General features: G+C 39.0%; 1 protein-coding gene across 1 annotated transcript in view; it reads left to right on the top strand.

Annotated features, from left to right (window-relative positions):
- The first annotated feature begins 12,350 nt into the window (after window positions 1-12,350).
- Window positions 12,351-23,690, top strand: part of ZDHHC21 (zinc finger DHHC-type palmitoyltransferase 21) — an 84,624-nt gene continuing 73,284 nt past the window's right edge. Inside the window, exons 1-2 of the mRNA XM_032635873.1 lie at window positions 12,351-12,597; window positions 19,843-19,971. The gene's annotated coding sequence lies outside the window, so the exon portion shown is untranslated. The remainder of the gene's footprint in view (window positions 12,598-19,842; window positions 19,972-23,690) is intronic.

The raw sequence follows: 23,690 nt of genomic DNA, 5'->3' as shown, positions 1-23,690 counted from the left end.
ATGAAGCATTCTGGGAAATGTTGTGGCATTCAATTGTCTTATATTTTGTCCTTATTTGTTTTGCCTGTCCCATAATTTAAAGACACTATTGGGAAATTACCTATTAAGAGCATTTCTGAAACGGCTTCATAGGCTAATGACACTGGTCCAAGTGTTTCTTTTAACAATGCAAACAGCTTTCTGTTAAGGTCCTTCAATCACTGTCTTTTAGTCATTACATTTCTCCTGTCTGTATTTATTTGTATGAAAAATGTGCAGAACTGGCTTTCCTTACCCATATTTCTTTTTCTAAAATCATTCTCTAAAAATTCATCTTAAAAATAATTTTATTTGAATCCCTTTACTCTCAGAATATACAAAAAAGTATTTCTCAGAATAATAATTGTTTTTTAAAAGAAATTAATGCCTATTTAAATTCTATTCCTCTTTAATCACACCATTTAACCTTGTGTTCTGAAGAAACAAATGCATTTATATTTAGTGTATATTCTACAACACATCAAAGCAACAGGATACGTGCTACACAGATACACATGTGGCATTCACATCAGAATATATCATACCCTTCGGTGGTCAAAGACAACCTAATTGGCCAAGGTATGGTCATGAGGATAAAACTGTTAAGCATTAATGATATCCCAGCTGGTCAATATATTTTAGTGCCAAAAGCTCTTGAGCAGCTGTCTAGCTTGCAATTGCCTAACCTTGATTATGTAAACCCTTCTCTGCCAATTGGACTATCCTTCTCCTCCTTACACACTTGCAAATCCCTTTTATCTATCCTTGCAAATAGACTCTCCAGCCCAAGCCCCAAACAATCATCAGTTTTATTCAAACTCTGCTCTGTCCTTCCCTCATGTGTGAATTCAAGATGAGGTAGCTGATGGTTGTTATCAGAGGTCACATTCAAAGAGTAGCAGCATGAACCTCACAAAATTGTCCATATTCAATGATTTTTATTTAAAAAAAAGGCAGTTTCTAACTGTTCAACATAATACATGGCAGCATAAGAAACTGAGAGGAAACACACAAATATTGAACAATCTATTAAGTGCCAGATACTACGCTGTGTCTTTTATATATAATATAATTTATGTCATACATAAATACATAAATTATACAATGCTCACAAGAAGCAAATGAGGTAATGGGACTTCCCTGGTGGGGCAGTGGATAAGACTCCACGCTCCCAATGCAGGGAGTTGGGTTCAATCCCTGGTCAGGGAACTAGATCCCACATGCCTGCTGCAACTAAGACTTCTCATGCCACAACTAAGGAGCTGGCAAGCCACAACTAAGGAGCCCTGGAGCCGCAACTAAGGAGCCTGCCTGCTGCAACTAAGGAGCCCATGTACTGCAACTAAGGAGCCGGCGAGCCACAACTAAGGAGTCCGCGAGCCTCAACTAAGACCCAATGCAAAAAAAAAAAGAATCAAATGAGGTAAGTAAATACCCTATTTTATAGGAGAGGAAAACAAGCCTTAAAATTTTAAGCAACTTGCCTAAGATCATGTGAGGCATATTTTCTACTTGTATTAAAATATTTACCTATTTGTTGTTTGTCAATTTAGTTTTAACTCTTCTAGGTCTCTTGCCTATTGGCCTCAAAGCTAATTTTTTTTTTTACCTCTGGTCTAGCCCTCATATTTGATGGGGCAGTGATGTTATCTCTTGAAAGAGAAATCATCCCTAGGTCAGGTTCTCAGCGGAGCATTGCCCTTATCGGCAAGCCCCCTTATCAAGCTTGGTCTCATTTTCCTCCTGTATAAAATAAGGCTGGTAATAATTACGTCAAAATTACTGTAATGATCAAGTATAGGTAACAGCACATCAGAGAGCTTTAGATCCTGTAAAGCTAGGATAAATTCACTCTTCTCTATTCAGACCTTTAAAAAAAATTGTTTTGCGAAATTTAAAAGATAGAGAAAAGTACAAAAAGCAATATAACAGACCCTCAAATCCTCACCACCAGAACAGTTAATGTTTGTCATCTCATGCTTCTTGTCTATTTTCTTAAAGAAATAAACCATTTCTCATGTAAGTAAAGTCTCCTTTAACTACCGTGCTGAGTTCTATCCTCCAAGGCTCTGACCACTCAATACTTACCCCGCCCCCCAAAATTCTTGTTTACCCTTCCAATACCTTTTATATTTTTGAAAAGGTACATAAACATCCATAGATAATACATAGTATTATTTTTGTGAATTTGTTCCTTTATTTGGCAGGTATTTATTTGTCCACCAGCTTTGTGCAAGATATAGCTCTAGGTGTATAGTTGTGTCTATAGCGAGGAAACAAGTCACACAAGGTCCCTGGTCCTCTAGAGTTCACATACTAGTGGGAGGAGACAAACAATTTGAAAATCAATCAATTCATCGATCAATCAGCTGAGAAGGAAAAATATCGGATGGTTATAAGTGATATGCAAAGAATGAAAATAGAGGAGTGTGCTAGAAATTAGTCACCTTAGACTGAATAGTTTCCGAAAGGGTGACAATAAAGCTGAGTTTTTAATTACAAGCATGATATTCTATATAAATTGCTCTATGGTTACTCTTCTCTCCATATAGGATTCTGGTTTGTTTTTACAAAAGTTTTTAGAGCTGCTTTTCCCCATATATTTTATCTCTATTCTAGGAAGTTGGCATTAAGTATTCCCTACAGAGGGTGTTTAACTTAGCTTTGATAATTTATCAAAGCTATTGGTGTACATAGTCTCCTTAACCTGTCAATTTAATTCCTAATTAAGAATGTTACGTGTTCTCTGAACTTTTACTGATCATTTATTCTATACATGACACTATTCTGAGAACCCTCGGTTAACCAAAGATAGATAAAACACATTTCCCCCTACCTTGTAGCTTATAATATAGTAGCAGAGATAATATATGCAAATAATAAAGCAATAATAGTGAACAAGTCCTGTATATTATACACCTTTGTTATTCTTCCATTTCTAATATGTTTTATATTTTATATATTATATTATTGTAATGTATTATTAGATATATCAGATATATTTCTGTATATATTATAATATCATGTATTTATATATTCTGAGATTGATATATTTGCATGTATACATGAACATACACCTATGCCTACAATGTATAACTTCAATGTTTTGTAAGGAATAGATGTTTATTACCTGTAAAGCTAAATAAATGAATTTTGGGAGATGCTCTTGAAAGGACAGGTAGGGTACATAGTGTGGGGCGCTTTGAAAGGCAGCCAACAGGTCTTAAGCATGTATTTGGTAGGCCATGGGGAGTTTTTGAAGGTTTTTGAGCAGATTAGATGGTAAGGATTTACAACAGTAGCTTCAGAGGGGCTCATGACCCACCTGAAGTGTGCACAAATATTGTGGATATGGACATACTTCAGGGGAGATCTCCAGAATTTTCCTCTGCTTCTACAAAATTTCCATGAGCCAAAAATTTTAACAGTGGGGCCGGTCAATTGGAATGGAGAGAAAGCATGGAGGCCAGAAGAGCTGGAAGAAAGCTTGGAAATCATGTGCGCAAACCTCTTCTGCCCGAATCTCAAGAAAGTCACATTTCCATGTCAGGAACAGCAGACAAGTTTTAAGTGTAAGTCAGTGGGTCCTCTTCACCTTCTTTAATCTACTGTTCACATTCAGGAGTTGGCAATGGTGAAATGGGTGAGTAATAATACCTTGAGCAAAGGAATGGACTTTCCTGAAATACTAGTTTTCCAAAGCCAGGCCCCACTTATCCGCCCACATATCCGGGAGAGAGCTCAGATTTTCATTTTATTGCCTTCCTCTCTCCTATTTTGTTTTGTTCCTCCTCCTTTCATCCAAAAGAAACAATCACCAGTGACCCATCTCTGGGTGGGGACTTGGGTTAATGTTTCTCAAGGAAATGATCACAACTTCCTCTTGTCTACCAGCTAAGGGAAACACACCTATTTATGTTCAATATACAAAGAACAAGAGTTTCCAGTACATGCTTCTTTATAATAGTCACAATTCCATTACTAAAGGAAACCTGCATGCTGCCCAAACCTCAGGCAAGAAATAGATAAATATTTAAGTGGATACACAGATTTTACATCTTACAGCAGTTCAAGTAAGACACTAAAAGGATGCCTCCATCAGGGGCCCTGGGATCCATGGGATTTAGTAATCTTTGACCATTAAAAACATAATACCCTGGAGCTTTTCAGGACCATGAGAACACAGTGTGAACCTATCATGGAAGGGGCTTCCCCATGTGCAGAGATTGAAAAAAGAGCCTTTATGTCCCTCACTCTCCTGTTCGTCTGCAAAGGAGATCATGAGTCCTGGCATAGCTCTAAGGAAAATGGCAAAGCAGGTGGAATTTTCTTTGGTGTCTACTTTTCCTTCTTTCTGCCTCACCCTTGAGCTCCCTTCCCTCTCTCACCTTGATTTTAGGATATTCAAATTATCTACAATTGCCCAGGGCTCCTAACTCATGTCCATTCATCTGTGTAGCTCATCAGTGTATTCATCCAGTTAACATCTATTTAGAATGGATGAAGCGTCAGGCACTGGGCTGACCCACTGGGGTACCAAGATGGCTCTGACAGCTTCCCGTCCTTAAGGAGACAGAATTTACTGACTAGAGAGTTCGGGTTTCATTGTACAGGTAACTAGTTCTTAACCTTGGCCGTGTGTTAGAATTATCCATGAGCATTTTAAATACAGAAATTCTGTTCTAATAGTTGGAGGTAGGGGTTGGGTACAGCAGGTAATAGTCGATATATTTTTGAAAGCTCCACTGGTGATTTTGCCACCAGGGCAGATAATGAGTAGGTGGGAGCCACTGCAGAATTCTGGTCACAGGAATTCTGAACACTTGCTCAGACTTCTTCTAGAACAAGAAAATCATGCTGTTCTCCCAGACCTTCCTGATCCTCCTGTTGTTCTCCACCAAAACTCTCTTGTAAGTTCTTTAAATTTCATTTTCATGCAATTTGTGAGTAGCATTACTCTCACCCGGTTAACTAAATTGCAATTCGTTGCCCACAGGAAATAGAGGTGTTTAATTGAGTTGATTTTTCTCCCCCACATCATTTCCTCTTTTTCTCATATACCTATTGCATGTATGCTTCCATTAGCATTTAGCACTGTAATTCAATAACTCTCATATTTTAGTGTGTCTAAAACTTACTTTGGGTGCTCACAAGCAATGCGTTTTTCGTTTCACACCCAGGGCATCCGATTCACTGGGTCTGAGATATGTTTGGGAGCCTGCATTTTTTCCACTTTTTCGTTATGTAGGTTTTCAAACATACCAAAAAGTTGGAAAATAATAGATCCAAGAATACCTCCATAGCCTCCACCTTAATTCAACAATTGTTGTTTGCCATATTTGCTTTATCTCTCTGTTTGTATGAATGTGTGTCTATGTGTGCTCACTACGTATTTTTATATTGTTGAACCATTCAAAAGTAAATCACAGGTATCATGACATTTCACCCTTAATACTCCAGTATGCCTCTCCCAAGAATGAGGATGTTTTCCTATGTAATAAAGATAATGATATCATTATCACTCCTAAGGAAATTAGCAATATTTCCAACACGTTACCAAGTTATTTGCATTTTAACTGATGTCTCCTGGATCTAGCTCACTCTCTCAAGTATAGAGGTGGAAATTTCTGACTTTATGGTGGGCTAGTGGAGGAGATCGCAGGGGAGCAACCAGGACTTATGAGACAACCCAAATAAGTCTTGAGTTAGCTCTGAGTAGATTTCACAAGTCAGGACAGGCCAATGTCCCAGCTGGCCAGAAGACCCATTCCACTTGACACAAAGCCTAAGAGAAGCCAGACAGGTCATACAACTCCTAGGGTGCACTCCCGCACACTGGCTTGAACTATAAGAAAGGTGAAATGTTGTTTCCTGCCTTGGGAAACTTCAAAGAAAATCCTCCTGCCCTTATGTTTAAAATAGAAAGTTGGGTGGTGAGTGTACAAAAAGGTATCTACACTCATTAACTACAATCCCAGTTTAAGGGATAAGATTGGTTCCGTGGAAATGATGTTGAATGATTCTCTGCTGTGATTAAAGAGTTAAAATTGTGGTCCAGCGTCAGGCTTCAGGGGAGCTGTAAAGAACAGGGATGGTGGGAGTGGTAGCGTGATACTTTTGCATGCTCGCTAATATCGTCTCCATAAAGCAGCATGAACTGCTGCTGCCGCACACAGTGTAAGTTTAATATTTACAGAAGTGTGTGTGTGTGTGTGTGTGTGTGTGCTCCTTTAATAGTTACAGCATGCCCGTAGAAGATTTCAGTGATTTCTGTGGCAAGTAATGAATGACAGCACAACCATGATCAGACAGCTTCAGGAAAAAGTCTCTCAGAATGCTGGTATTCACAAATCCAGACCCGAGGACGATTCCTGGGTTCAGGATTTTCTAAACCTAAGGTTGGCACCATTACATTATTGCCTACATGGTTCTGTAGGGTCATATCTCCAGGTTCTCCCCAAACAGCAAAAGTGGACTAGGAAAAGGTGATGGGAACAAGGGGGTCACTTGCTAGAACAGGTATCAGCTGGGTCACTTGCTAGAACAGGTATCAGCTTGGGACAGACTTTTTGTTTTTGTAATGCAGTTACAGTGAAAGTTACTCCTTGAGTAAGAGAGCAAAGAACAAAGATATCAACAGAAGTGTGTGTGTGTGTGTGTGTGTGTGTGTGTGTGCCGTGCATGTCTATCAGTTTGGCAGGTATGGCTATCCAAAGCAGCACAGGTATTTAATAAACCCAAGATGTGGTCAGCACATTCTAATAGTACATCAGTCTTTCACCATCGCTTGCACTGAATTCCTCAATTACGCATTTGCTTGACCGATGCTCTTCTCCACTGTGACACTCTGAGCCTGCATTACCTCTGGAATTTTCCCAGGCATCTCTGTTTGGTGGTGCACCCATGTCAATTACACTTTTTTTTTTTTTTTTTACCACCTAAGGCTACAGCTTCCTGCTGTGGCACTGCAGGGTGTCAAAAGGTGAAATGCCTCCTAGCCTCAATCTTTTTTTTTTTTTTTTTTTTTTTTTTGCGGTACGCGGGCCTCTCACTGTTGTGGCCTCTCCCGTTGCGGAACACAGACTCCGGACGCGCAGGCTCAGCGGCCATGGCTCACGGGCCCAGCCGCTCCGCGGCACGTGGGATCCTCCCAGACTGGGGCACGAACCCGCGTCCCCTGCATCGGCAGGCGGACTCTCAACCACTGCGCCACCAGGGAAGCCCTCAATCTTTTTCATCTATATCAGATGTAGTTTCCATGAATCCAAACCAGGTCTGTTGAGTTAGTATATGTAGAAAACAACCAAAGTAAATCCTCTAAAGTGTTTTACAGCCATAAGTACTATTATGCAGAACAGCAGAAAGTACTATTTTTATTATCTCTGGCATCTGGGTTTTCTTTGAAGGACTCAGAAATTGTTTTATCCCCCTAGTCAACGTTATCTCCACATGAGCCACGTGGGCTGTCCCTTTTAGTCTCTTCATCCCCTTTCCTAGTGCTGAATATTCCCCTATTTTCTTCCCCTTTCAGAGAGCCCAGCACCTCCTGTTCTTGTGTCTGCACAAAGATGGAAGCCATTGAATTTGAACTCTTAGCCTCCCTCCTCTCCCCTTCAAGATTTCCCACTTGTTCACCCTCTGGCTCTTCTTTGCTCTGACTTTGAGAATTAAGCAGCTGTTTCTTCTCTACCAAAGAAAACCCTCCTATTTGGACTCTTGATTCTACTGGTGCTCCTGCCTTTCACTTTGTTTAAGCTCCCAATTCTAACTTGTCTTCCTCTTCTCTGTTTTTATGGTCTTGTCTTGTCGGTTTTCTCCATCTCTTTCTGCTGTTTTCTTTATAATAACATCTCTCGATGAAAATCTCACTCAATCTTTCTCTGTCATGAAAAGAGGTCGGCATCATCAAAATTGCCCTATTTTTAATACGTTGTTTGCATCGAATCAGGGCAGAACTTGCCATCATCTTTCTAGACCCATTTTATTTCTGTCTTGGAATTCTGTTAATCCCATTTACTTAGAATAAGCTGTTTTCTGAAATACCACTCACAAAAATAGTTTTTAAAAGCATTTCAAAACCTTCTATCTCAATCCATATTTCTCTAAAGGATGAAGGATCAGGGGGATCTGCCCAAAGCATCACTTCCTCCCATGTTGGAAGAGTCCACGTGTGAGACTGCTGAGTCTCATTGCTGAGAATGGCAGCTACTTTGCTGTGCCTTTGACACAGAAAGGGAGACCTCTTTCCTGAAGAACCTTGACTTTTGAGTCCTGACAACAGGTAGCTTTCATTATCAAATGGGTTCTTAAAACGTACTCAGCCAAAGACTACCAGGAACAAGTCTGTAGCATGAAAAAAAAGCAGATTTATTGCCTTGGAAAAAGGGAGGGCACATCAGAGGAGTGCCTGCCGCTAGACAAGCAGGAAGAGGTAGGCATCTTTTGTGAACTGGGCTCTCACTGAAGGACTTTGAAGATGGTCTAAGGGAAGCAGGGGTCAGTTTTGCATTGGTTGTTGTTTTGAGGTACGAGTAGAAAAAGAGGCAATTAACTAGGAACTGGGTGTTTTCATGAAGTGAAGGTATCAAGATGACTGAGCAATTGGGTATCCCTAGTAAGAAATGAAAATAGCACGTGGTCTGGGGCATCACTGGTCAGTAACCACCCAAAGAGAGGGTCGTTATTGTAATTTCTAACTGCTCCTTGATCTTGGCAGAAACAGTGTTTTCTATTAACGTTGCAGCTGCCTTCATCTGTGTCTGTCCTCCCCGCCTGATTAGTGGCAGGGCTTTTTTCTTTTTTTCTCTTTTCAGTCCAAGTTGGTTTTCCCGCTTTCAATTCCAAACAGATTTTCAGCATCCCAGACTCTAAACTCACTGAAATACATTTCCCCACCTAACCAATTGTAAGTATTTGGGTTCACCTTGATTTAACTTAATAGAAAACTCTAGAGCAGACATCAAGCAACCTTAAAAAGTTGAGGCAAAGCCATGTGGTTTCACTCCCAGGTTCCAATTTAGAACTTTTCCAAATGCCCCACCACTCTGCCTTTTGATGATGCCACTGCCCTCACAAATAGCCTTTCTAGATTAGAGCAGGTCTATTACCCTACTCTGAAAGCTTAATGGCTCCTCATTAGAAATCTCACTGTCTTTGAAGCTCACCATGATTTGGCTCTGTTCTACCTTTCCATTCTCCTCTCTTTCTATGTGTTTCACATTTGAGCCACATCAGAGCGACCCTTGTACTTCTACACTTCCATGCCTTTGCTTACACTTTCCCTCATCCTGGAGGGATCCTCTGTCCCAATCAAAATCCTATTCTCACTTATCTGAAGCAAGAAGTTTCTCCACGAAGCCACTCCTGAATCAGCCTGTTGACACTACCAGCTGCTTCTTTAGCATTCCCATAGCACTTTGTTTATGCCTCTGGTTAGCATTGCTTTTCTTCGGTCTCCTAAGAACGCAGTGTTTTTTAGAGTTATCTTTGATATTTGGGGGGAAAAGTGTTATTTTACCGACTCTCTACGTCCTGGGGAACATAGAACTCTCTACGTTCTTAACCTGAAGTTCATGACTTCATGTCTGGGGACATGGGAAGGTGAAGTATCTTGTGAAACTTTATGTATACATCTGTATGTACATGTTATATAATTGTGTAACTTGTTGGGAAGAGGGTCTACAACTTTCAGCAGATGCTCAAAGAGATGTGTAACCCCAGAGAGGTTAAGAATAACTATTAGAATATTAGACTGTTGTGGAATGGGCACTCTGCCACTCAAACAGATGGGGGAGAGGAATACAAACAACCCAGAAATCATGAATGTGCATCAGATGTGGGTGCTTAGGGCATGGTACCCAGCTGGGCAGGTGGAGAACTCTATCCACCCAAAGCTGCCAAGGGCTATTTGCCAGTACTGATTAAACTCTGGACTGTACTTTCACTGACTTTAGGAAATTGCAATAAAATTCTGTCCTCCCCAGTCAAGGCACAGCAGCACAGTCATTGGCTGAGTTTGTCCACATAAATGCCCTGACCGTGCCTTTGCTGAGAAGCCAAGTTGGCAGTGGCAGCAATGCTACTTGTCCTCATCTACTTTTTCTATTCCCAGATAAATATTAGTTTGATTAATAATCACATTTCAGTCAGTCACAGGCACCATGAAGACTAAAATTCTGGAGGGAAAAAATAGTGCATGACATATATCTTTTCTCCATCCTTAGACTAAATAGAAAAGCTCCTCAAAAGGATTATATGATGCCATATCTTCCTATTCTCTCACTTTAACTCAGGTGTCTAAGTATATGGGTTGCAAGACAATACAGTCAATGTTGAGCATGAATGAGACAACTATGACCTGACCTTCAGTGCAAGAGACAGGCCCTTGATGATACTGCCCATGAGAAAAAGACTCATGATTTTGAGAATGTTTGTCCTGCCACTTCTCTCCTTCCATGCCTTTCTTAGAAAAGTCTCTGTGGAACTGACTTGGCTAATAACAGGTTAGCATTAGAAAAAGGCATGAAAAATATGTACACTTCCAATAGTCATGTGCATTCACATGCCCATCAACTAAGCCTCATTTTGGCACCTGTTGAGATCATTTGCCACAGCTTATTCTCTCTCACAAGGGTATGCAAAGAGAGAGCAAAAGAATATGCTATTCAGCACCAGGGTTTAGGGGGCAAAACTCCATGTTTCCTGTTCCTCAAAGTGACTAGTTATCATTATTACTTCTTTCTTTTCAAACAAACCCAGTTACAAAAATCCTACAACAGCAAAAGCATTATGAAAATCAATGATAATTCTTCCAAAAGCAAGTGTGACTGCCTTCAAACCTAGCTATTCGTGAGCGAAGGAGCTTAGTTCTCAATCTGAAAAGCAATAAAACTTGCATATAGTCAAATCAACCCCTACCAATGAGTTCCTTTGGGATTAACAGATAATATTTTAACTCAGTAATTTAAAAACGAGCATGCATTAGAATCATCTAAAAGGCCTGTTAAAATACAGATTGCTGGGCTTCAGCCCCAAAGTTTCTGATCCAGTAGATCTGGGGTGGAGCTGGAGAATGTGGATTTCTCATGAGTTCCGAGGTGATTCTGATGCTACTGGTGTGGAAACCACACGCTGAGAACCACTGATGTAGGACTTTAAGGTTGCGAGGTATTGGTAATTAATTCAGAAACCAGGACATAACATGTTTTAAACTACCTAGTAATACAAGGTAACATAAGGGTCCAAAATAAGCTACAGTGTGTGTGATATTGAGAGGGAATTCTGGGCTGGCAGGATTTGAGCTGACTCCCAAGTCCAGATGGAATTAAGATCATCAGAGAGGATGGTGGAGGGCATTCTAGGATGGGCAGAAGAATCAAGTTAGTTAGAGGTAAGACTGGAGGGGTAGGTAGGGACCAGTTTGTGGAGAATGGCTTTCAATGCCATTCTATGAAGAGTTCAGATTTTATGTAGCAGGTAATATTTCTTCCATTCCCACATTATTCCTCCCATGGCATGCAGTCACAAAGCTCTAGTTCCAGGTTACTGCAAACATTTTAACCTTCCCAAAGTATTGTTCAGGTGAGGTGAGGGGGAAGAGGGAAGGTTTTAGCGTATCTCTGATGTTTGATGAAGATACGAATTGAGATTGGGAGTTGGATTATTTGCAGTGTAGAGTCAATTTATTTTTCCTAGGTTGGAGGGATGGGAAAGCAAGCAACTTTTGGATGGCATCTGAAACACTAAGTAAAGCTTATTTCAGTATGGATTTTGGTTGCTGACAGGAATAGGAAAAAATCATGGATGTCTTGGGCAACTGTGGCTCCTGAAGTGGGCAAGACCATTCACTAGAGGCCAGTGCTTTTCAATCTTTAAGGTGCACGTGTAGGAATCATTTGTAGATCTTGTTAAAATACAGATACTGATTCAGCAGGCCTGAAATGGTGCATTTCTAACAAGTTCCCAGAGGATGCTGATGCTGGGGACTGCAATTTGAAACAAGGTACCAGAGGACATCCAGAGCGCCTTAGGGGTAGAGAGGCCCGTGGGGCATCCTTCCCGAAGTAAGGAAGGAGGATAAATGCGATCCTTAAAGAAAGGCCCTTCTCCAGTCACTCAGGAGAGCGGGGACAATGGTGTGGAAGGAGGAGGAGAGCGTGGGCAGAGCTGGGAAGGTGGCAGCCGGGGAGGGCGACGGCGCCGAGGTGCGTCAGGTACGGGTGTTCGGGTGATGGCTGTCCGGCATTGCCGCGGCGCGTCTCCGCGTGCTCGAGGCGCGATTTCTGGTCTTTAGGCCCTCGGCGGCTCCCATCGCGGCTCCCGGGCGCCCAGCTGGGACCGCGGCGGCGGCGGCGGCGGCGGAGGCAGCCGGTCACTCCATCGCGCGAGCGGCGCACACCTAACCCGCCGACCCCGGCGCTCTGGCTCCCGGAAGCGGAAGGGGAGCGCGTCCCGGCTAGGGCGGTGGCGGCGGGACTAGAGGAGGAGGAGGAGGCAGAGGGGGAAGAAGCGGAGGTGGAGGGGGAAGAGCTGCCGGCGGCCGCGAGAACAGCGGCGGGGAGAGGCGAGCCCCCGGCGCCGGTGAGTGTGTGCAGGCGCGAGAACGCCACGGCCGCCCCCCCGCCCCCGGCCCCTGCAGCCCGGCGCCCGGCCGCCCGCCCCTGGCTGCGCCCCTGTTCCGCGCGCTGTTCCCTGCCCGCACCTGCCCTCGCTCCCGCTCAGAACCCCGGGTCTTCTGCGTGCCCTGCGCGCCTGGGGCCTGGCCTTTCTCCCAGCATCTTCAGCCAGAGCTGCAGCCGCCCGCCAACTGCCCCTCCTATAACTGGTGGTGGGTGGGTTCGTGCTCCAGTCAAGATGATTTGGGGTCGTTTTTCGTGTGTGTGTGTGTGTGTGTGTGTGTTTAATTAAAAAAAACCCTTTGCCCTGAGTTTCTCGCGTGTGAACTGTAGTTTCTCTCTCTGTACCTGCGCCCGGAGACCTGCGTAGGGATCTGGGATTTATCCCTTGCCATCACAGCCTTTCATTCATTTCCAGATCGCTGGGTGAGGCTTCAGAAGACTTGCAGGAGGAGAAATAGTTTGCTCCTTTACTGACCTTCTGCCTCCCTCCCCCAGATTCAAGAGTGGTTTTAAGAAAATGGCTTACGGATGGCAGCAGTTTGCACTTGTTACCATTCACTGTAACAGACCGCTTTTAACTGGGGAGATTTTAACAGATTTTAACTGGGGAGTCCATTTAAAGTTGTGCTCTTTCTCAAGCTGTATTTGGAGCGTATTTTAAGATCCCTTGTGAGTCAGTGGAGGATGTCTGTATCTCTAGGGCTAAGAAAACCTGACCAGTTTATTACTTGAAAATATTGCAATATAGCAGTCTATAAAAGTACAAGAGGAAAAAAAAATCAAGGTCGTTGTGAGCAGGTCATAAATCATAGTGTAAAGTTACAGTATAAAATCATGACAACTAACGATAATTAAGCATGCAGGTTAAAAATATTTGTCAGATGGATCCAAGGCCTAATATGTGTACTTTAAAAAATTCACTGCCTTCCTTGTAGTAAAAAGTAATAATAATTATCATCTGATGATTGCTTAGTATATGCCATTCCTGAACTAAAAGGCCTTTGGTGTAATATCTTGTTAAATCCTTCCAACTCTTTAGATTTTATTTATTTTAAAGATAAAATCCAGAGAGATGCTTTATTTTGCCGTAGGTGTGCTAAGTTGTCATGGCAAAAAAGCTTTTTGAAGAGATGAGAAATCAGTTGGAAAGAAGGAACCAAATGATTTGGTGTCGTGGAAAGAAAAACTAGATTTTAGTTCCATTGCTGTCACTATTTAGCTGTGGGGTCATGGGTAGGTCAGTGACCCATGCCATTTTTCATCTATACAACCAGGAAGTCAGGATAAATTCTTTAATGCTTATTTTAGCTTTCCCATCCTGACTTGGCATATGCTAAGTTTGTAAATAATTTAAGACCCTTTAACATGTTAAAGTTACTTTTAAAACATTTACCTGAAGAAGTATTAGTAAAATTATATCAAAATATAACCCAAAAATGTATAATTCCATACTTTTAGAATAATATTTGGTGTAGAACTATTTCAGAATTCCTCATTTTGGAGGTAAAACAATAGGATTATATTAAGTCCCTTCAAACTGTTGTGACTTCTGTTAAATTTAACGTACTTTCGAAGCCGTAGTTGGAATAAATGAACTAGAGCATATTTTAAATAAAACGGTGTCACATTGCCTATCTCTGGGGTGTTTTACTTAATAAAAAGAAATTTAAGCATTTAAAAATGCAAACATGTAACCATCAGCTTAACAGGTATGTTCTAAAGAAGTAGCCAGTGAATCATAAAATTTTTTACTTCTTATTTACCCACTGCCTGATTTCTCTAATTCATAGAGACTGATTCAGAACCTGTGGAAAAGCACATGGATAGAAGAATGTCGTGTATTAGTGAAGAAATGAATTTAGAAGTCTAGTAATGTCTCCATGGAGCTTTTTTTCAGGAATTGTAATTGAATGTGAGTCAATAAAATCTTTTTCAGTGTAGAAGGCTACATAGTGGCGTTATCAGTACTACCAGGCATAACAGGGAAGGCGGAGGAAAAGCTATTTTTATTATCGGGAAGTTGTTCCCTAAGCTCAGTTTTACTTTTATATTAAGGAATGAAGACATTTTATATTACTTTAGTAAAACATTAGGGCTCAGTTTCAACTTTTCAAATGCACTAAGTATAAACGGCATCGTAGCATGTAGTAGAATAATCAATGAATTAATACCTCTTATTAAAGTTGAAAATGTTTTGCTTTGAATCAGTAAAAAATATAGGTGAATGACATGAAGAAAAATGGAAAAACACCAGTCTTGCTTATTATCAGAGTAGTGATTTTTTGTTTCTTTATTGGAGTATAATTGCTTTACAATGGAGTGTTAGTTTCTGCTTTATAACGAAGTGAATCAGTTATACATATACATATGCCCCCATATCTCTTCCCTCTTACGTCTCCCTCCCTCCCACCCTCCCTATCCCACCCCTCTAGGTGGTCACAAAACACCGAGCTGATCTCCCTGTGCTATGCGGCTGCTTCCCACTAGCTATCTATTTTACATTTGGTAGTGTATATATGTCCATGCCTCTCTCAGAGTAGTGCTTTTTTTGGTTAAGAATCTTTGGTGAATAGAGTTAGCCTAGTTTAAAAAGCATATCTTAATAGACATGAAATAGCACTGCTCTCCATGGTAGCTACCTTCCCCAAAATATCTTAAAGTGATGGTAGATTATTTACTTATTTCCCTCTTTTGATGTACCATGGGAAGAAACGTGGTATTTTCAAAGTTTGTCTTCTGCCTTTTAGGCCTCTTCTTTCCCTGTGCTTTTCCTCTCAGGTAGATTGACTTGATCCATTTAAGAGACTGAATAGGTTTCTGCTCTCTTCATCTCTCTGTTGCTGCCACTTCCACAAAAGGGCAAGTTAGGTAAAAATTAGTATTTTACTACTCACTGATTCATTCAATTTTAACTTAATGTGCTCCACTGTGATCTCAACCAGGCTTCTGACTTTAAGCCTTTTATCTGTAATTATGGAATGAATAACTTTTTTACCTGCTGCAGGATTTTCAACTTCAGCAAGCAAGGAGAGATTTTTTTTCTTTTAGTGTTATTGGTTTTAAATCATGTCTGCTCTGGTAAAGCCTGGTGTGAAGGAAATCTAATTTAGCCTTTTGGTTTGTGTGTTCTTTTTTTCAATCTGTTCTTGGTGCAGTGGGTACTAGATAGAGGTAAGTAGCTGGCTTGCCTTTCCTCGTGGAAGAACATGTCTGATTCACACCCAGGAAATGCCAGAGTCTAACTTCTGGCTTTTACTGTAGCTGAAGTTTTTTCCTTGTGCTGTTTTTGGAGCAAAGGTTACCCGTGCCTTCTGTTCCTACCCTGCATTTAACTCCAGTTCTTCCCTTGCCTGTCCTGTCCTTTTTCCCACACCCATACCTTCCTAAATGAAGAGTCCTGCCTAGACATTTTGTACTGATTGAAACAGTATTTGGTAGTCTTTAATTCATATCATCACACACCTTCCCAGTTATTTTTGCTTTTTGTTGGGAGTTTCTGAAGAAGTGTGTCGTTGTAGTGCAATACTTTTAATAAAGGTGTTAATTTACATTTTTTTCACTCACGAGGCGGGTACACAGAAGAGCAACAGCTTATGTTCAGTTCTGCCCAGAATATAGTGATTTAAAGACTTGTTCTAGGAAGTGGATTCTTGAAACCATTGATGGTACAGGTTTGATATGCTTTGACACTTTGTCTACCCACATTTTAACAGTCTTCCTGGAGAACTGAGCAATTGGGTCAGAATTCCCTACTTTAATTCTGCATTCTTCCTTAGCTTTTGAAATCACGTGCTGGTTTTCTGCCATGCTTCATTGCTTAATTTCCCAGTCCTTCCACTTCTACCTGAAAGAGATTTAGTTTACAGGCTTTAGTTCAGTCACTCTATTTTAGATCAGATCTCTATTTTTGGTTTTCTGCTTGAAGAGACCTCACGCCAGCCTTGTGGAAATACAAACTCCCTACATGCTTATAGTGTGATGCGAGGGAAAAGGCTGTGTACTGTCCTATCTGAGGTTTCTCATCTCTGACAAGTTCTCACACTTCAGTGTTAGAGAAGGTAGGCAGCTGGGTATAGCTAAATTGTATTTAATGATGGTGACCCAGAAGCACTGTTTCATCCTGGAGTTTGTAAGACTAGATGTACAATTCATCTTTAGTGCCCCCTGTCCACCACCCCCCACAAACGCCCCTTTAAAGTTCCCATTGTTGGAGGTGCTTATCATTTGCCAGGCAATTTCTCTTTTAAGTATGACAACCACCTTGTGTGTTGATATTTTTATTACCATTTTAGAGATGGTTAAACCGAAGCTTGAAAAGAAACTGAAGTTTGGAGAGCTAATAAGAGGCTGTTTCATAATTTGAATGTGGCTCTCTTAAGTGTCTGTATAAGATTAATTTCCTACCCTATTGAAATAAACTGAATACCTCTGATATTTTAAAAATTGGATTACCTCTTTGGCTAATTATTAAAGACAGCTATATCCTGATATTTTAGGTAGAATTACTTGACCAATTTTTCAGAGTTGATAAAATCAGAAATTAAATAGCTGTATAAATATGTAAGATTCATTTTAAGCTGCAGTTATAAGGTTTAAATTTTATATATTTTAAAATTTTATATATTTGTATATTAACCATTTTGTTTTGACCCTCGAGGGGGATTTTTTTTTTTTTTTTTGGTTTGCCCTGTAAATTGTTGATTGCAGTCTCAGATGTAGCAATGTTAAAAATACTTAACATTTTGTAGTTATAGAACTTCGAGATATTCTTTGTTATCACAAAATTTCTTGGGTTTTTAAGACTAGAATTGCTTTTATATCATGTGGGTGAGATTTGATTCCACAGTGATAGCGATGCTGAACTAGATAAAATGTTCATCTCATTTTGGATGCTATGGCTGTGATGTAGTTCTGATAACTGTAAATGTAAAGTAGGATTTTTTCCTTGATTTTAAGCCAGTGAGTGACTAGGGTTTGTTTCATAGACGGTTGACTTGTGCTGTTACCTAATGTTACTGATGGAAACTACTGTTTTGCTGCAACAGTAAGAAGCCACCCTAGAGTCATAGCTTTAGCAGAATTACTGACTTTGGCCATGTTTCAGAGCACTTCATTGTACCACACTTAATTCTGCTTGAGATCTTTTCTAGAAGAAGATGAATTCATTCATTGCCACTAGAGTAGCAGCTCCTTTACTAAATCATTCTGTATTTTGTCTCTAAGAAGCAAATGTGCAGCCAAAGAGAGCACTTTAAATTAGCTTAGAAAGTTAGAGTGTAAACAAGTTAGATATATATCACAATCTAACAATCATGGACCATAGAAAAAGTGACCCTGGGAGAAAGTACAGTTTGAAAAAAAAGTCTGTAAGGGGAATGGAAAAGTAATGATAATGATTTTGATGTTTTTTTCCACATCCTCAGTATGTAATAGATTCCTATTGTACTGGTAAGCAGTATGCATAACAAACTCACAACTTGTCCTTTATCTCCTTTCTTGGAGAATGGTACCACCATTCACCAAGACCCTAAGCCAAAAACTTGGGAGTCATCCTAGCATCTGCCCTTTGCATGATTGATTACCACGTCCTATCAGTTTTACTCATTAAGTTCTTATTCTGCCCTTTTCCAGCATACCTCCTGTCTTAAGTGTTCCTTCCTCACCCCCCTCCCCTCCCCAATTCCTTTAGAAGTTACCTTTTTTGGGGTACTTACCATGTGCCCTCATTTCTCACCTGAATAACCAGTAAGCCTAGCTTATTCCATATAGTCAGTCTTGGAGCTTTATCCATCCACCCAAGTTCATTCCTCAAAGTGTTGCTCTTCTTTCCAAAATGCACATTTCATCATGGCATTCTTCTGCCTTTAATCCTTCAGTACTTTCCAAACTACTGTCTTCAGGGTGAAGTCCAAACTCATTGGCATGGTTTAACAGTGGTTTTTATTCTTAGATCACCCTCTTCTTGTAGGTCATGAAATCAGTCTAGTAGGCTGTGACCAGCATTATATATTTTTATTAAAGTGAAATATAATAAAATAGTACAGTATCAGAGTACGTTACATATAGTCAGGGTGAATATCACTTCATTAAACTTTTTCAGTTATATATTTTATATATGTGAAATATATACTCACATATCTCATATATTTCTGTGTATATATTACCAGATGTCCTGAACTATGTTTCTTAAAGATGCTTGTGATCGAAAGGTTAAACGCGTTTTATCCCATTCTTCTATATGCAATGACTCTAGTCATTTCAGTTTACTTAGGTTTTCTTTGCCTGCCCTTATACCTTTGCGTACTCTGCTCTCTTGTTCAGAAGAGCCTCGATTCTTCATCCACAGGTTTTGCTCTCTCCAGAAATCTTTTCCTGATGGTAACGTACCAAAAGAAATAAATTTTTTATTGCAACCTCGTACACACAAATATTTACATAACTGAAAAGTTCCGTGAACCAATACCCTTCCTGTATGAGATGCATTATTGCCCCCTTGCCCTCTGTCTTACTTTGTCTTACTTGGTATTGATCATGTCTGTTTACTAGTTTGTCTCTATTGAGAATAGGGATGGTCTCTTTTTTATCTATACCAGTGCCAAGGCGTAGTAATACAGATAGTGATAGAATTAGTGGGATACTGAATCAGTATATGTTTTCTAGAACTCTTTATAGTATTATTGTTTAAGCCTGAACTGTAGAAACTAACTTTAATGGTTGATTCTCTTAATGGTTTCATTATAGGAGGATAACTTTTTTCCTTAAAACATTTAAACTAATATGTGCTTCTATTTTAAACTCTTTATTTTATGTTTATCAATTGTGATTAGATAGTCCAGGCCTAATATCTTGATAGATATTACATTGGATTTTGTCACATCAGTGACCTCAGAATGTATTGTCATTTTGTGATTTGTGGTCAGTAAGTTTGATGAAGCCCAAATGCTGGACATGTAATACTAATTTGATTTTATGGGAACTGAGTGGTTTCAAAAGAGAGAAAGTAGAACGTTCATGTATAATGGTAATCAAATAAAGATTTTGGGGGGCTGGCTGGATTAGATATGAAAGCATAGAATTAAGTGGAGTTGAATCATTTTATTTCTAAATTTAAACTTTTTTTGTAATTGACATTTTTTACAGTTAGAATATTTAGTTGCTTACAGTTTTTATCTTTGTTGTGAGATATTATTTGTTAAACCATTAATAGATTCGCACGGAGAACTGCTCTTGAGGAGAGATCCATTTGTTGGGATATAATAAAAAGAATGAATCAAGATAAAACCTCTAAATGCAAGTACCAGAAAAATTACAGCACATCTCAGTGAATTTGCAGGTGGTAAGTGCATTTAATTTTAATGGGAATATGTTTCTGAATTGTGCGTAGTATAGTATCCTTAGGCGTAGTATCCTTAAAGTGTTTTGTTTAGATGAATTTAACAATCTTTCATTTGCAAAAAAAATGATAGTTGCTTTATGTTTATATAAAATTTTCATATTATCTTTTAACTACACATTTTCTTAAATAAGGCTTTTTCCATAGAGAAAAAAATCTGTAAATAATACAAGTTTCAGAAACATCTTCCTGAATTATAAGTTTTATATGGCTTTACAGCTGATGCTTCTGTGCTGCCTTTTTAAAGATATTAATTTTAAAAGCATTTCATATAAGGATAATACATAGTGATAAAGAGACGCTAAAAGTAAAAATTTTGTTTGTGAGGTTGTAATGTCAAATCACACCTTATTGGCTATCTTTATTTTTCAGTTGGTCGAGAAGAATTTAGAAGTACATATGTCTATTAATAAACTTACATGAACACATAAATATATATATAAAATGTGACAGCATTCCTTCTCACTACTCTTTCCTTCCTCAGCCCAGTGGTAACCACTGTTAACAGTTTGGTAGATGTGTTTTCTTCCACCCATACAGAAATTACTTATACATATTTTTTTTCTAACAAAAAAAAGAAACATGTTATACAACGTACATCTGAATACCCATCACCTAGATTCTACAACTAATATTTTACTGAACTACATCACATACTCACCCATCTCTCTGTCCACACATCAGTCCATTTTTTGAGGGGATCCATTTGAAAGTAAATTGCAGACATCAGTATACTTCCTTCCCCCTCTCCCCAGTCAGTTTACATGCATATCAGCAATGGATGAGGTTGTCCTTTTCTCTGTGCCCTTTCAACATTGGGTGTCACCTGTCTTTCTAGAATTTTGTCAGTACGAAGGGTAAATAGTATACCTAGTGATTTCACATTTTCCTAATCAGTAATGATTAACCACTGGATTTTTTTTTCTTTTGTGAATTGCCTCTCTGTGTATTTACTTTGTATGACTCTTACTAGTCATATGGTATATTCTTTGTTTCCAGGGATGCTTTGTCTTTTAATTTTGTTTCTGGTGTGTTTTGAACTTCAGAAATTTTAATCTTTATGTGGTCAAAGGTGGCTTATGGGTCTTGTTGAAGATCTTCCTCATTCTAAGATTATAAAACCACTTGCTATATTCTTCTACTAGTTTTGCTTTTTATTTGGAATTTTGAAGAGAAGGAGAAATCACTGTGAACTAAGGTGCCAGGAAAAATTTCATATGGCGAGTGAGATTCAAATTGACCTTGAAGTGTGAGTTGAATTTAAATAGAGTAGACAAAATGGTAGAGACATTTTGGACAGAAGGAATGAGAGAGGGAATATATTTTTCATATTCATGGAACAATAATACCACTGGCTGAGGTGGCAAGTCATATAAAACTGCAAGTTTAGAGATATTCATTTGGCTCCATTTCTTGTAAATTATTTTGGCTCACTTTTATCATTTTTTAAAATCTGCATTCTGGTGTTATAGTTTTCTGTCATGTAATAGTTTTCTGTCACTTTCTTTTCATAGTGACTTCAGTATTCTTCCTGAGGAAAATATGTGGTGAAATTTTTTGCCTGAAAAGGCAAAAAAGGGAAGGGTGGTTTCCTACCAGAGTAGTTTGAACATTGTGAATATTTACTAGTCTAGTTTATTAGAGTTGAGTTATAATTTCTTTAAAAAAAAAGTCGTGCTGTAGTAATTTACATAATTAATGAAGTGAGAGCACTCAAGTATAGTTACCAGATATCAATCTTCAAAAATGTTGAAATACCAGTGTGTCCCCTAGTTACATCAAAGAGTTATGAGCTCACCATTTAATATACAGATTAATATGTTGGATTCTCTAGGTGATGAAAGTATTTACAGATGCCACCCTTAAGACTGAGTAGCAACATTGTGTTCAGTTTGGTTGTTGCTCAGGATGTGTAATAGTTTCTGTTCAGCCGTGAGCCACGCCTGGTAATAACTGAGTGGAGTGATCCTGCAACTTTACCAGTTACACGTTTCTGGTTGTAATCTGATTTGGAGCTCTTGGAAGGCTACTGTTTTCTTTTCTACAATCTAGTTGTAAGGATTATGTGGCACTAATTATGTGGATTAATTTTCACTACTCAGGTATTTAAAAAAGTATTCAACATCTTATTTGTTCATTGTTTTATTTTTCTCTCCTTAGCGCACTTTTCCTTGGAGATGCTTGTTCTTTTAGAGCTTGTTGACTGTGTATGTTTATATCCAGGAAAAACAGACACATTTTTAGCTATACTTTTCATTTATAGTTTCTGTTGTGAGGAACTCTTGCAGTGATAAGAAAAATTTGTTATTCTCTGGTAGAGGAGAATAAAAATAGAGTTTAAAAAAACAAATGAGTGTTTGATAATTTTGCTACTTGTTTTGCTGGCTTGTATGCTTTTCTATTTCTAATACTAATACATTTAGAAATAAGTAACGAAATCACTCTGTTCTGTATAGTTACTAGAATTCATTGTCTGTTTTTTTAGTCGTGAATGGAACTGAAACATTAAAAGAAAGCACATGAAGTTAATGATATTGAACATGTTGAGAGACAGAGCCTTCTGTCATTCTTTTAGCACTTGATGGTTGGCAAGACTATAAAAATAAACATTCTTTTTAATGTTTCTCTTTTTAGGTATGTTGATAGCTTGTCATTTGTATTTGAGTTCATTTAGTTTTTAAAATAATCATCCCTAGAAAATTAAATCCTCTGTGACTTTCCTCACTTTAACGATACTGATAGGTCTTTTAATTTTTAAATTAAAAGGTAATGAAGTTCAACTTTTACTTTTTTAAAGGCCTAGGCATTATTCCTATTTTAAAATTCATACATAAGTGCTAACTGAGACCATATCTGATTTAAAGAGTTGGGTGGTGAGTTTGAGTTCTTGTCTTTTTTTCTGCTGTCCCAGTGTTTCCAGGTTCTAGGGATAACAGGATAGGGGTATTCTTTTAAAATTAATCCTTAATCTTTTTTTCTTTGTTCTGGTAGCTTTGTAACTTTAAAGAACATTGGCAAGGCCTCTAAAGGGTAGTACCCTGAGGCTCTTCAACTGATGATAAATTATCCTTAGAATGAAGTAGTCTGGGATATAAGCTGGAAATCTGGGAGTCATCCTCCAGAAGCTTACTGGTTTGATTCTGTTTCTTCAGTTGATCTCTCCAAAACTAATTTTGGCTTTTGCCTTCTCTTAGCCTAAATGATCTTTGTCTTTAATTTCATCCTCCACACCAGAGCTTTAGTCCTTTATTTAAAATATAAACCTCATTATGTTACCCGCCTGCTTTAGTAGCTTTCCAGTGCCTAAGAATGACATCTTTATATCCATCATGATATAGCCCTTTATTTCTTACCACTTGCTCTCCACTGAAAGGTTTGTGATTTATCATGGCAGTTTGTAATACCTCCTACAATTTTTACTCTTGTCTACCTCCTGCTCTTCCTTCTGTTTGCAGTATTGTTGTCACTTTTCTTTGCTTGGATAACTTTTACTCTTTTAAGATTGAACTCAGTTCACTCCCCTGCAGGGGGGTCTTGCCCTGATTTAATCAGTCCCCATCTTTCTGTGCCTATAGTAAGATCTTGTCCACATCCCTGGAATGTATTATATTAAACCCATTTTATGGCTCTTTTCCCAATTAGACTGTTAGTTCCTTTAAGCA

Source organism: Phocoena sinus, chromosome 6 (assembly GCF_008692025.1).
Source record: "Phocoena sinus isolate mPhoSin1 chromosome 6, mPhoSin1.pri, whole genome shotgun sequence".
In the NCBI taxonomy this organism is placed as follows: Eukaryota; Metazoa; Chordata; class Mammalia; order Artiodactyla; family Phocoenidae; genus Phocoena; species Phocoena sinus.
This window is presented reverse-complemented; position numbering and strand designations above follow the sequence as displayed.